This window comes from Conger conger, chromosome 19 (genome assembly GCF_963514075.1).
Source record: "Conger conger chromosome 19, fConCon1.1, whole genome shotgun sequence".
NCBI classification, from domain to species: Eukaryota; Metazoa; Chordata; class Actinopteri; order Anguilliformes; family Congridae; genus Conger; species Conger conger.
In genome coordinates this window covers 22,356,965-22,362,964 of record NC_083778.1, presented here as the reverse complement: position 1 = coordinate 22,362,964, position 6,000 = coordinate 22,356,965, and the positions used below count along the sequence as shown (strand labels likewise).

Below are 6,000 nucleotides of genomic sequence, written 5' to 3'. Positions count from 1 at the left end.
GAAACAAACGTGCTGGTGTGTTTAATGAGGAGTGCCGATGTGTTCCCTTTGCGTTCTGCTCAGTGTCCCGGGGAGCTGAACACACGGGGAGACGTTATCCGGGTGAAATATGAACGTTTCACTAAAACAATGCCAAATGGGGAGTTTCTGAGCAAGAACTTGGCGTTTGGCATCCCGGGGTTGTCCTGTTCCTCATGAAACTCCCCCAAAATTTTATTTGGGCGAACCACATTACTGGTGTAAGGGCGATGTAATGATTTTATTTTTGTTTACATGCTTAATGAGATCTTTGAGCCCAGACTCTTCAGAGCCTTTGTGTCCTGAAAACTGGCTGCAATAACGAAACACCAGGGATCATCAAATCATGGTCCAAATGGGCGGCCTGTAGCGTAGTGGTTAAGGTAAATGACTGGGACACGCAAGGTCGGTGGTTCTAATCCCGATGTAGCCACAATGAGATCCGCACAGCCATTGGGCCCTTGAGCAAGGCCCTTAACCCAGCATTGCTCCAGGGGAGGATCTTAGTCTAATCAACTGTACGTTGCTCTGGATAAGAACGTCTGCCAAATGCCAATAATGTAATGTAATGTAATGTAATGTAGTGTGTGTGTGTGTGTGTGCGTGTGTGAGAGAGAGCGAGAGAGAGTGTTGTTTCTGTGTGTGCGTGTGTGTGTGAGACAGTGTTGATTGTGTGTGTGAGTGAGAGAGTGTTGTTTGTGTGTGTGTGTGTGCGCCCATGAGTGTGAGAGTGATGTGTGTGAGAGTGTGTGTGCGTGTGTGTGTGTGAGAGAGAGAGTGATGGTCCTCCAAATCCTACACCTGCTGCTTTTCCTGGGAGCCATGTGTGAAGGCAGTCTGGTTAATCAGTGGCACTAATTGGTCAGATAATTACCTGGGATTAGAAAACCAGAGCCGGATTTGGATTCGAGGTCAAGATTTGATGATTGTTGCTCTCCAAGAAGTAATTTGATGTTGTTCCTATGTGCGTCCACAAGAGGGCGCCAGCAAAACTTCGCTTTTGCTGCTGCTCTTCATTCTTGTTATAATCGTTCATACTTTAATTTCTATATTCTAATGACATTTAAGTTGGAACCCATGTATGGACAGTTTTCATTTATTATTATTATTATTATTAAGATCTCAAATCAACATCACACCGGCCATTGAGTCTCGCTGGATATGACAGGTGTCAGGCCAGGGTAACACTGTGACTGGCTGCTTGATGATATTCCTATGAATGGCCACCAGAGGGAGCCAATGTATCATTTACAAACAAAACGTATTAATAAAGTATAACGTATAAAATGAAAGTTAATAAAGTATTTCGATGTTATTCCTGTTTGTGTCCACAAGAGGGCAGACTTTCCCCTTTGGCCGCTACTCTTAGTTCTTATCATTACTAATATTTTAATTAGTGCTATATTCTAATTACATTTAAGTTGGAACCCATGTATTCTTTTTATTATTATTGTCATTCACGTTTATTTCACAACCCTGGAGAAATGAATGGATAAAAATGTTGTGGAAGAAAGTTTAGATAAAATATGGAAAATGTCAAAATACATAAGACTATAGTCTCATGTCCAAAATTGCGACATTCTGTGCAACTGGAAGGAACCATTCAGAGCTAAGATATTCTTATTAGCCGAACAATGCATTCTGGATATTTTTTGAACAACCATGAATGGGCTAGTATAGTCTTTTATGTACATAGCAGTCAGTGAACTGCGTCTGTACTCTTGGTTACTCTTAAGGGCATATTGCCATTCATTCTGCTCTATTCAGCTTATCTAGAATAAACCATTCTGTGCTCTGATTGTCTTATTAGGCAAACTGTGGCTTCTGGATATTTCTTGAACAACCATGAATGGGATAATGTAGTATTTTATGTACATAGCCGTGAGTGAATGGCTGTTTGTGCATTTATTTATTTATTTTTAATTCTGGATTCTGCCGTTAGTTGTTTAATGGCTATTTTATCGCTGGCGTATACCTTTCCATGTGATGATATTCTTAGTTGAGCGGTGTGTTCTGGATATTTCTTGAACAACCATGAATGGGACAGTATGGTGTTTTATGTATACATCAAGAAGTACATGTCATCAGTTCAGTTGTTTGGTTCTGTTTTTAGGACTTCTGGTATCTGGCACAAGTCCTTCTGGGATTTGATGCTGTTATTAGTTGAACCATGTTTTCTGGATATTTCTTTAACAACCATGCATGGGACAGTATGGTATTTTATGTATATACCAAGAACTATGTTTTAGTTTGTTTTTGTTTTTGGGCCCTGTGCTGTTCACTGTGCAAAATTCTGCTAACCGGAGTAAACCATTTGGTTCAAAGGTAGGCTTGTCCGTTGAACAGTGCGTTGTGGATATTATTTGAACAACCATGAATGGGACAGTATGGTCTTTTATTTATATACCAAGAAGTACGCCATCTGTTTATTTATTTGCTTCTGTTTTTGGGGCCTCTGCCATTGATTCGGCTGTATTCTGGTATCTGGAATGAACTCTTCTGAGCTACAATATTCTTATTAGTTGCACAATGTCTTCTGGATATTTCTTGAACAACCATGAATGGGATAATGTAGTATTTTATGTACATAGCGGTCAGTGAACTTTGTCCGTGTAATTTGTTGTTTAATTTTAATTTGGATCCTGCTGTTGTCTAATGGCTCATTTATGACTGGAAAATAGCTTACTGTGCTCTGGTATTCTTATTGAACAACCATGGATGGGACAGTATGGTCTGTTATGTATATACCAAGAACTGCAGTTCATCCTTTTAATTGTTTGGTTCTGTTTTTGGGGCCTCTGCTATTCACTGTGCAATGTTCTGGTATCTGCACTAAACCATTTGGTTCAAGGGCAGACTTATCAGGTGTAGAATGCATTGTGGATATTATTTGAACAACCATGAATGGGACAGTATGGTATTTTATGTATATACCAATAAGTACACGTCGTCCATTTAATTGTTTGGTTTTGTTTTTGGTCCCTCTGGTGTCCATTGTGCAATGTTCTGGTATCTGGATTCAACCCTTCTGTGATTTGTTATTCTTATTAGTTGAACAATGCATTCTGGATATTTCTTTATCAACCATGAATGAGACAGTATGGTATTTTATGTATATACCAAGAAGTACATTTTAATCAGTATACCGGGTAGGTTTCTTTTTTAGGGGCCACTGCTGTTCACTGTGCAATCAAAAGTAGATAGGCAATATTTTGGGGCTTCCTTTTTTGAATAAAAAAGGGTTTTCCCTGTCTTGCTTATTTATTCATCCAAATGATTAGCTCTGAAATACATATTCTCTTAAGAAATCCTGAAGGATATGTATTTCAGAGCTAATCATTTGGATGAATAAATAAGCAAGACAGGGAAAACCCTTTTTTATTCAAAAAAGGAAGCCCCAAAATATTGCCTATCTACTTTTGATTGCACAGTGAACAGCAGTGGCCCCTAAAAAAGAAACCTACCCGGTATACTGATTAAAATGTACTTCTTGGTATATACATAAAATACCATACTGTTTCATTCATGGTTGATAAAGAAATATCCAGAATGCCTTGTTCAACTAATAAGAATAACAAAACACAGAAGGGTTTAGTCCAGATACCAGAACATTACACAGTGAACAGCAGTGGCCCCTAAAAAAGAAACCTACCCGGTATACTGATTAAAATGTACTTCTTGGTATATACATAAAATACCATACTGTTTCATTCATGGTTGATAAAGAAATATCCAGAATGCCTTGTTCAACTAATAAGAATAACAAAACACAGAAGGGTTTAGTCCAGATACCAGACCATTACACAGTGAACAGCAGTGGCCCCTAAAAAAGAAACCTACCCGGTATACTGATTAAAATGTACTTCTTGGTATATACATAAAATACCATACTGTTTCATTCATGGTTGATAAAGAAATATCCAGAATGCCTTGTTCAACTAATAAGAATAACAAAACACAGAAGGGTTTATTCCAGATACCAGAACATTGCACACCAGAGGGACCAAAAACAAAACCAAACAATTAAACAGAAGAAGTGTACTTCTTGGTATATACATAAAATCCCATACTGTCCCAATCATGGTTGTTAAAGAAATATCCAGAAGGCATTGTTTAACTAATAAGAACATTTTAGCACAGAAGGGTTTATCCCGGATACCCAGAATATTGCAGAGGCAACGGCAACATGCTCTTAAAAACAACCAAGTGTACAGATGAACTTCACTGACTGCTATGTACATAAAATACCATAATATCCCATTCATGGTTGTTCAAGAAATATCCAGAAGACAACTTCCTGCTGATATATATTTTCTTAGAAGCATAGCATAAAGTGAATGGTTTTATACCAGTTGCCAGACTATTGCTCAGTGTACAGCAGAAGCCCACAAAAAAAACCAAAAAACAAACAAGCATTGTGACAGAATATACCTCTTGGTATATACACAAAAGACCATACTGTCCCATTCATGGTTGTTCAAGAAATATCCAGAAGGCCTTGTTAATCTGATAAGTATATTTTAGCACAGAATGATATATGCTGGTTACTAGAATACAGCACAAAGAAAAGAAGAAGAGGACCCAAAAAAAAAAAAGCAATCGACTACATTGACAAACTTCTCCCATTTCTATGTGCATGAAATGCCATACTCTCACATTCATGGTTGTGTAATAAATACTGAAAATGCATAAACAAATAATATGCATATCTTAACGCTGTATATTTATTGGTGACAAAATGTCTTCTCAAGTTTCAAACATTTTCATTAGTCTTACAAAACAAAAAAAAGTTATGTTCTAAGACACACACAGACAAACGCAAAATGAACAAAGACATCAGAATTCTGAAATGGTTCATTCCGCCTGTCCACCTTTCCTGCGGTATGTTATTGCACAACTGCGATTGGTAATGAAATATCATGCACTCACATTCATGGCTGCCTGACGCAATGCTTTATGGACAAAAAGAACAAGCCAGTCACCATTAAGATAGGCATATGAGTTATCAGGGCGGCATGGTTGGTGTAGTGGGTAGCACTGCCGCCTCACAGCAAGGAGGTCCTGGGTTCGAATCCCCGTCGGCCGGGGCCTCTCTGTGCGGAGTCTGTGTGGGTGTGGGTGTGGGTGTGGGTGTGGGTGTGGGTGTGGGTGTGGGTGTGGGTGTGGGTGTGGGTGTGGGTGTGGGTGTGCTCCCACAGTCCAAAGACATGCAGGTTAGGCTGATTGGACAGTCTAAATTGCCCATAGGTATGAGTATGTGAGTGAATGGTGTGTGTGCCCTGTGATGGACTGGCGACCTGTCCAGGGTGTATTCCTGCCTTTCGCCAATGTATGCTGGGATAGGCTCCAGCCCCCCTGCGACCCTGTTCAGGATAAGCGGGTTAAGATAATGGATGGATGGATGGACATTAGTTATCATCAATGTATTTAGCACAAATCTCATTTTAATTTTTTAGCCTTTTTACCACATTTTGGACAAAGTCTAAAGTCTTAAAAATATATTTGTTTTCATTGAATTCTCCATGGTTGTGAAATAAACATGATGTACTATTCATTTGCATCATGAAATTACATCATCAAAACTTTTCCACATTTTGGACATAAGTCTATAGCTTTATGTATTTTGCATTTTTCATTAAAACATATTTCATCAAACATTCTTCAATTACATTGAAGCGAAAAGTCTTTGAAAGGAAAGTTGTGCTGGCGCCCTCTTGTGGACACATACAAGAATAACATCAAATTACTTTATGACAAGGTGTACAGTTTGTAAATTACGCATGGCTCCCTCTGGTGGCCGTTTAAAGGAATAACATCAAAATACTTTTTTAGAGGGTGTACTTCCTACCAATGGAAGTCTTTTAAACAAAAAGCCCGATATGCACAGACTTGTTGGGCTATCATTGGAAAATTGGGCTAGTCATAGAATGAGAATAATAATAACAATAATAACAGTAAACGGAATAATAATAATAATAATAA

The 6,000-nt window shown here is 38.5% G+C and overlaps 1 protein-coding gene across 2 annotated transcripts in view; it reads left to right on the top strand.

Annotated features, from left to right (window-relative positions):
- Nucleotides 1–8, top strand: part of LOC133119088 (solute carrier family 25 member 3-like) — a 6,622-nt gene extending 6,614 nt beyond the window's left edge. For both annotated transcript variants that reach the window (XM_061229502.1, XM_061229501.1), the window contains exon 8: nucleotides 1–8. This exon is cut by the window's left edge and continues 356 nt beyond it. The gene's annotated coding sequence lies outside the window, so the exon portion shown is untranslated.
- Nucleotides 9–6,000: the final 5,992 nt, after the last annotated feature.